Genomic DNA, 9,243 nt, shown 5'->3' on the forward strand with positions numbered 1-9,243 from the left:
TGTCTCATACTTATCCTAATGTTAATGTTTCCTATTATTATATCACACCAAGACCATGCTTCCTTATTTACGAATTTTTGAATTTCGGATATGACAACAATTATTTTCTTTTTAAAGATTAATATTGTCGATAGTTAATTTTTTTAAAAGTTTGTTCCCTCAACAGTTAAAAATTAATATTTTCTAAAGCATGGAAATTATTAAAGCAAATTTGTTTTTATTAACAAAACATTTTGATATAATGGGCAATAGTTGAACTCGTAAGATCATCCCAATAAAACCCAATTATCTCTAACAAAAAACTACTTCAATTCGTTGCCTGAAAAAATGATAATAAATTTATTATTGTAGATTTTTAGTTAGTAAAAATGTTTTTTTTTTCATTTTCTCTTTTGACTTGTAATTAGAAACCTGCAGCAATATTTGTATAAGAAACGGTAAAAAAATCGAGTGCTCTTTTACAGGTCATTAAAATATGGGCAAAATAAGAATAAAATAATACTCATAATTGTTAATAAAAACAAAAATAAAAAACAGCCAAAACAGGTTTTCTCATTACGTTGCAACAATAATCATACAAAGATAACTTTCTTTATAAACTATTTTGGATAAGATAAGATGCAGTAGTATCTTGTAGCTCAAGTAAGATAAGGATGAAAGTGGAATAACATTTTTGGAGTTTTAGTTGGTAGCAGATACAAATATAATAGAAGTGAGTGTCAGAATAATGATAAAGAGATTGTAATATATTTTCTTTAGTATTGATTGCATATGATCGGAATTAGGAAACTGGTTGGAACGACGCTTGGATCTATTAGGGGAGGTATTTGAAAATATTTTCCGACGATCAAGTCAGTATGATACTTAATGAGAATAATTGGGAGTAAATGTGAGATAGATGAGAGTAAAAAGTAACGAATACAAGAAATAAAGAAGAGAATAAGATATTAATGATATCTCTTGTATTTGGAACCTCCTATTTATAATGTTTGGGATGAATGACATGGTGCGTGAACATTGGTTGGCTGTGATGTAGTAGGCACGGTAGGGGTTGGGTAGGTGTACATTGAGTGTATGGTAGGCCGGTTCTAGCCACTCATAGGCTTGCTCCTGTCAATATGTTGGAGGGGCAAGTTGAATTTGCAGGCAGCGTGACAGGGTTTGGCAGGGGCAAATTAATAGCAAGTTAGAGGTACAATAATGATATTTGAAGTAATAAGATGACATCTTCCCCAGGTAGCTCATGCTCAGATCTTGATCGACAGTGGGAGGGGAGAGGATATTTTGGGTGAGCATCCATCTGGTTTAATCAGGAAGGAACAATGTCTATTTAGTATTAATGCAAGATTTATATAGTCAATATATCATATATCACTAATTTGTATTAATTTTTTGGACGGTCAACGATAATTAAAAATGAACATAGATAATGACCAACAATATATAGAAATATTCTAAATATTATTATATAATTATTATGGGGCAGGCATTAGGCGCTAAATGGAAAAGTTACGGATTAAATTTGCAGTGGATATGCTAAACTATATCCACATGAGATGAATTCAATACTAAACATATAGTAGTTTACCTAACCTACAATGAGATTAGTTCAATACTAAATAAAAGTAAAGTTCCTGTATGACTTAGTTGTACATAGGATATATCAGTTGTAATTAATAATTCATGTTAATGATGGGTAGAAATTTTGATTCTAAAATGATTTTTATACATTCCTTAGGTCATATTAGGAAGTTTATGTTAGGTCGATATATATTTTAGAGCCCTTCACTCCCCATGAACTTTGAAGATACTCGTTTATGTTGGAGATCTTCATTCATGAGTTACAATATTCCTACATGAACTAAGTGAAAGAAGCATATAAGTGGACTTGACACCACATCTTAGACCAAAAACCTTAAGACATTAGGTCTATGAGTCAATTCAGTTATATGCTCTTTAACTCATCCATTTTTGCCCAATGTGAGACTTCTTCATTCACGCTTGGAATACCCAACATCTCCCCCTCAAGTGTGAGTTCCCCTTCGAGTATTGGATACATCAGAGTTCAGCTCTCTATCTACTTGCACCGCTGTTTGCTTACCCTTTCATCAACAGAACACGTCGCATTGACCTCTCGTCGGGAAGACTTTCGACACAAGGATCCATCATGGATCTACCGACCACTTGTCGCTTCAATACTCCGTTGAGCCATCGAACCATCGGCTCTGATACCACTTGTTAGGAGATCTTCACATGGGTTACAATATTCCTCCATGGACTAAGTGAAAGAAGCATATAAGTGAGCTTGACACCACATCTTGACTCAAAACCTTAAGACGGGTCTATGAGTCCATCCACTTATATGTTCTTTAACTCATCAATTTTTGCGCAATGTAAGACTTCTTCATTCACATTTAGAATACCCAACAATATTGTATACATTTTGTTTCTATATGGAACCAACTATATTCGACTGAACTTCTTATCAAGTTTTAATGGATCATTATTTTTAAGACATAAGTTAGAATAACTCTCTACTAGTTAATCCACGAATTTAGTGATATTTAAATTTTTTGTAAGTGGTTTCACATCGATATACAAAAATGATAATATTCGACTAAAACAAATTATAATTACTTGTGGTTTAATTCAATTTTACGGTTTAGTTTAATTCAAATTTCTATGTGAAATTGATTGCATTTAGTTGGTTCACAATTTCATAAACGGCAAAAGCCAAACCAAATCATATACTCAAAATAACCATACCTCAATCTCCAATTTCCTACCAAAGTAAGCTTATTTGTGTTTCTATGTTTTTCTTCGCCTCATACTCTCACTATCTCACGATTTCAATTCTGAACCATTACAACCCTCACTTTCTGTAAGTACTAAGTTTAATGTGAGGCAAGTGGTATATAAAAGTGAACAAAAAGTAACATATATTAACACTTATATCCCTTTTAGGTGTAATGATGTTACACTTCTATCCTTAAAATATAAAGGAAAAAATCATTTGTCTCTCCATTACTTAAGGAGAGTCTCACTCGAGAATTATGGTGTGAAATATATAGTGATGGGCATGTAGTAATTAATAAACTATATACCGTGTATCGTAGTTTTTAGATTTCTATCTTATTCTTTAATGAAAGTAAATTAATTGAAGAACCAAATTGAACCCAAAAAAAATAATTGGTTTGTTTAATTTTTTGTGCCATGAATAATTAGAAATCAAACTAAAGTAAATCATTTAGTTTTGCTTGGTTGAATTCCTAATTTTCATCTTAAATCCAAGTATACTAAACCATTGTATCCCTACTTAAGTTGCTCACATTGGCCACTCATTTAAAATTTCAAATTCCTATGATATTAGATATCTTTTATTTTAGTTGCGAACAATATATTGTCACTTGTTAATAACTCCATAAAAGGATAGAGTGCATGTCAAAATAACAAATCCATTTTTTTTTGGGTACAGGAAAGAAAATCAAAAACTAAAATGAAGGAGAGAGATCAAGATCCATGTGAAAGAGGATCCTCTGTCCCTAAAAAATTATGTAATCATGTACCAAACCAATTAAATCTCACCATATAATATAAAAAGTTACTTTATATTTTTGTGGTTTTTCTTTTTAAATAAATGACAATTTCCAATTGGATTAAGACACAATGAGACATGAAAAAGTGGGATAGGTGATCCCTAATAGATCCATTTAAGGTTGACAATCATGCGGAGGTGACAACCAGTTCTTCATAATAGTAGGCGAGTGCGAGCCAAGTTTAGCCATAAAATCTGCTACTTTGTTCGTCTCTTTGGCAACAAATTTTACTTCAATCGTCCAATTGCGAGTTAACCAAGCACAAACATTTGAAACATGAAACAAAATATTTTTCAAGCAAATACGGAGACCATCAGGAACAATTTGCGCTGCTTCAAGACAATCACTCTCAAGAATAATATCTTTGAAGCCCAAGCTCCAAGCTAGATTCAAGCCTTGCTCCATAGCCAAGAGCTCAGTAGAGATGGGAGAACCTACCCCAAAGTTGGCAGGAAAACCAGAAAATCAATGACTCTCATGATTTCAAATAATCACCTCACCCATAATATTAGTTCCTCTTGTACAATTACCATCACCATTGAGTTATTTTTTATGAACTTAAAGTCTGTTTATTTTTTATGAACTTGAAGTGTGTTTATTTTTTATGAACTTATTTGTACAATTAATCATGTTGGATTCACATATTTATATAATCCCAAATTTAAGTTTTAATTTCTGAGAATAGCCCTTGCTCAACAATATGAAAACATATATATTTCCTTATCTTTAAACTGAGCAGTTAGGACGAAAATATGATATCCCTTCAAATAGAATTTATTAAATTAATGTATTTATATAGGTGAAAAGGAGTGGGTTACTTAAAGGTTCCTAAGGTCCTCATTTAAATGTTCCATTGTACTATTAGATATTAATCTCTAGCTCAAAGTAGATGATACTCCAAAAATAAAATATAACATTTGTTAAAAGCTCAACTTGATCTAAACCCTAATTGAAGCATGATACTTAAAAGCAACTTGTAAGAGATATATCACAACTATCAATGTACGGTCCATGTATTTAATATGAATTATGCAATTGTTAATGTCCCAACTAGTTGGTATAAGTATCCCATTATAAAATGGCCTCTCTTTAAGGACATGTGTGTCGAAAAGAGAGAAAGATATAAAAAGCATTAGGTGTTTAATTACTTTAAAAATATTGTAGCTTGATATAAAAAGCCTTCATAGAGAAAAAGAATATGCCTAAAAATATTGAAGCTTGATTTTGGTGAACTTTGCATTATTGGTAGACACATATTCCAAAATAAGATAATTATATATTAAAATGGTTAGAATTAGTAAGATGCTATGAATATGATTGGAGAAAATTAGGTCAATGACAATGTGAAGAGCAATAAGTGGCTATATATGAAATTGCAGGCCCACCTTATCTCATTGGATAGAGTATTTTAATCAATCAAGCACCAAATTTGGTGCCTAAGTCACTAATCCAATCAAATCACACCTTGATTAAGAAAACAACTTCTAAATGACAAAGAGGATGAAGAAGATAAAACTTTCATATATGCCTAAGAAAACCAATAAAAAGATGAGAGTGTGATATTTATATTGTTAATGTATTATCTACTATTTATTTATATTTGAGTTAATAATAATTAAATATGAGTAGTGTATAATACAATAATAATGTACAAAACTTTTATTGTCAATACATTTATTTTTTCTCTCTAAAAAAAATAATGGAATGCTATATAAAGTATTTGAAAATTAAAAAAAAATATTAAAACTATGTTTGGAAGTTATAAGAAAAATAGAAGAAAAATTATCAAAGAACTAGGAAGGGAAAATAAATGGAAAGGAAGATCATCACCCTGGTTTGAGAGTATAAAATTTAGATGAGAATGATAAACTAATGATATTGTTAAAATATTTTTTATTTTTTCTTTAAAAATATAATTAACAATGATAAATCGACAATAATATATAATTTTACTACAAATATTTAGGTATTTTTATATTTTATCTCCAGAAAAACCTCAACTTAGGGGAACTATAAAAATAGACACATGAAGAATTTTAGAGGGTTTGAAAAATCCTCCAAGACGTTTCTATCTCATTCGTTCAACTCCTAACATCACACTTTCAAATAAAACATAAAAGGATTTCTTACATTATCATAATTATATATTAAATTAGCTTAGAATATTTTAGAAATATATTTTACAATTTGTTTCCTCATTTAAGTAGAATTTTATTTTATATAAATACTGTTAAATATTAGGTTATTTAACATATCAATATTTATAATTCGGATGAATAAAAATTAAGTTTCCTCATTATATCTTTTCTGTTGTGATTGTCCTGAGTGGTTGGTGAAAGTGAAAGATAATAGATTCTCATGAACAATATGTGGTAAAAGAATTCAATAAAAATATATGAAGAATGATTTTTTTGGTTCTTTTTACAAGACCAAACCATGCTTGGTTAATTAAAAAATTAAGAACATGTTATATCTTCCTAAAAAATTAATTAAATTTTCTACTAGTCATAAAATTTGATATATATAACTTAATAGTTTATATAACATATGTTAATTTCATAGAGATACAAAAGATATATGTTACTTTTTATGGTTAGAAGAAATTTATTATATAAGAGGATATAATATCAAAAAATATAAAGCTAGTGGATCAAAATCCTGTGTTATTGCACATAGAATGTGCATCTTTAAAAAGCAACTAGAGGTTTAGATTATGGGCTATATTTTCTTTTGGTGAATATAGTCGGGCTAATTTATATTATGATTTCCTGGTAATGTCATAATCACATGAATAACTTTTTTTTGGCAAGCAAAATGTATTTAAAAAAACACAAAGTGTGCTAACCTAATATAAGAAAAGATTAAATGGAGATCTTTTTTAATATATAGTTATATAATACAAAGGATTATTATACCAATTCGAAAACGATAAAAAAGTTGGACCTATTAATAAAAGGAACCATGTCCAAGACCTTGTTTAAATCAAGCTCAAAATATGCACATCTCATCACCCATCAAGATGACACCACTACAAACCACAACATCTTCTAAAAATTAGACCCTTTAGAAGGTCTATCAATATTATCATGTAAATTTAAGGAATGAATAATTGTTGAGGAACTGGGAGTAGATACTTCAAACCAAAAATAGACCCATGTATTTAAAATAACTCTACCTTTATGGAAAGTCTATTTATGATGAGTTTCCAAATTGATGGCATTATAATTATCCCAAGCGTATATGAGAGTATAAATCAAGTTGTTTTTCATTCGCTGTTTATCAACCAAATAAATTATTCACAAAAGATAGTGACTTTATGTGATTTCAATATTTCATAATTATGACTCTGCATTAGCCTTACATTTTGTCACCGTATATCCAAAGAAGAGACACAAACTTATCTATATTCTCATTTTATCACATCTTATGTGCTTTCTTATGACATGTACCAAACATTATATAAATTTAAATCATGGTATATATATATATATGGGTAGGCTCATTCATTCACATACTTCATGGAGCATCTATTCATTACAGTAAATTCCACATGTCCAATAAGAAGAAAACTGATTAGTTAACAAAGAGAAAGTATATGATTTTGAAAAAAACAAATAAAAGTATATAATTTACTCCTGTTTCAGGATCCATGAGCTAAATTTGACACTAGCACCTTAAATAAGCTGGATTGCATGTCATAATTAATGAAATTTGATTGAAATTTGAAAAATAAAATTGTATATATAATACGAAGTATAAGATTAATTGTTAAGGTAATCATTCTGATGGAGACCAGTGCCTAAGTTTGACCCCAACAAAGTATAAGATTAATAGGTTAATGGGCTTTTAGGGAAACTAGTTTCATTGCACCAAGCCACTTCCACCTAAATATATAATGGGCATTACTGAAACATAAAAAGTAGGAATAATGAAAATGATTGATAAGACAAAGTAGAAGTTAAGGTTTAGTTGCCATGCATCCTAGAATAATACCATATTGTCAGGATTGTTAGAACAAAGAGAAAAGAATGCATAAAGATTGAGAGAGGAAGAGAGAAAAGAGAGGAAATGGGCAATGAATTTCTTCTATGTATTGAGAATAAAATGTGTGTTGGTTAACATCTATATATAACAAGCCTATTTATAGTAAGCTACTAATCACTTAACTAAAAAAACTGAATTTTAAATTATATTTCTAACACCCCGATAATTCAAATTCAGTAACATCACTCAACAACTTCAATAACACTAACATAAATCAATCTTTTAAGCTTTGTATTTTAATCTTCTTCCTCAATTATCTAAATCTATCCATTTTCAATGGCTTTGTCATAATGTTTGCCAATTGAGCTTTGGTTTTGCAATGAAACAACTTGATTCTCCCTTCTGCTACTTGATGTCTTAAGAAGTGATATTTAGTTTCAATGTGTTTGCTCCTACCATGAGAAACATAATTTTTCACTCTCTATGCCCAATTCTTGTAACAGAGAACAAATCCAAAGAGTGTGGCAAGCAGTGTGACAAGCTGCTATGTATTCAGCTTCACATGTTGAGAGAGCCACTACCTTCTACTTCTTCAAACACCATGAAATTGGAGCTCCAGCTATCATAAAAACATATCCCATGGTGCTTTTTCAGTCCATCACCACACCAATCTGAGTCAGAGTAGGTCACAAGTTGTGAGCTAATCTCCTCATCTTGGTGAGGGAAAACAATTCCAAACATAATTCTTCACTCTCTATGCCCAGTTCTTGTAACAAAGAACAAATCCAAAGAGTGTGGCAAGCAGTGTGACAAGCTTCTATGTATTCAACTTCACAGGTTGAGAGAGCCACTACCTTCTGCTTCTTCAAACACCATGAAATTGGAGCTCCAACTATCATAAAAACATATCCCATGGTGCTTTTTCTGTCCATCACTACACCAATCTGAGTCAGAGTAGGCCACAAGTTGTGAGCTAATCTCCTCATCTTGGTGAGGGAAAACAATTCCAAAATCTAGAGTTCCTCTTAAGTATCTGTTAAGTGCCAAAATGTTAATGAAATGTCTATGATTTTGGAGCACTTTGTGTGGATTTATAATATAATTGCATATAATTCCCAATAATCTAGCAATCTTGTATTGTTTATGAATTTAAGTAATTGTTATCGTTTGTAGGTAAGAAATGATGAAAAAAGGAGGAAAAAGAGAGAAGAATATGTTTTTGACAGCACTAGCCTTGCCCAAGTGAGGTAATGGTCGCTCAAGCCATAATTTAGAGGAAAATCACCAGAAAACACTGATACCTCTCGCCCAAGCGAGGGAGCCTCGCTCGGGCGCTATTTCAAGACAAAAAACCTCATGCTTATTGTTTCTCCCTCGCCTAAGCGAGGGAATCTCGCCCGGGCGAGGTGTTCAGGCGTGGAAATGCAACTTCTCTCGCTCAAGCGAGAGATCTGTCGCTCAAGCGAGAAGATTTTGTAATGCTGAAATTTACTCTCTCGCTCGAGCGAGAATCTCTAGCTCGAGCGAGATACCAGAAGTCTGGAACAAATATAGGCGGTTACGAAAAGAAGAGGGGGGTTATCCAACCATTTTCCAAGCTTTTTCACACGATTTTAGGGAGAGAAACACTAGAGATGAAGGGAGAAGTCGTGGGAACGACTCT

The sequence above is a fragment of the Lupinus angustifolius genome, chromosome LG03, assembly GCF_001865875.1.
Source record: "Lupinus angustifolius cultivar Tanjil chromosome LG03, LupAngTanjil_v1.0, whole genome shotgun sequence".
In the NCBI taxonomy this organism is placed as follows: Eukaryota; Viridiplantae; Streptophyta; class Magnoliopsida; order Fabales; family Fabaceae; genus Lupinus; species Lupinus angustifolius.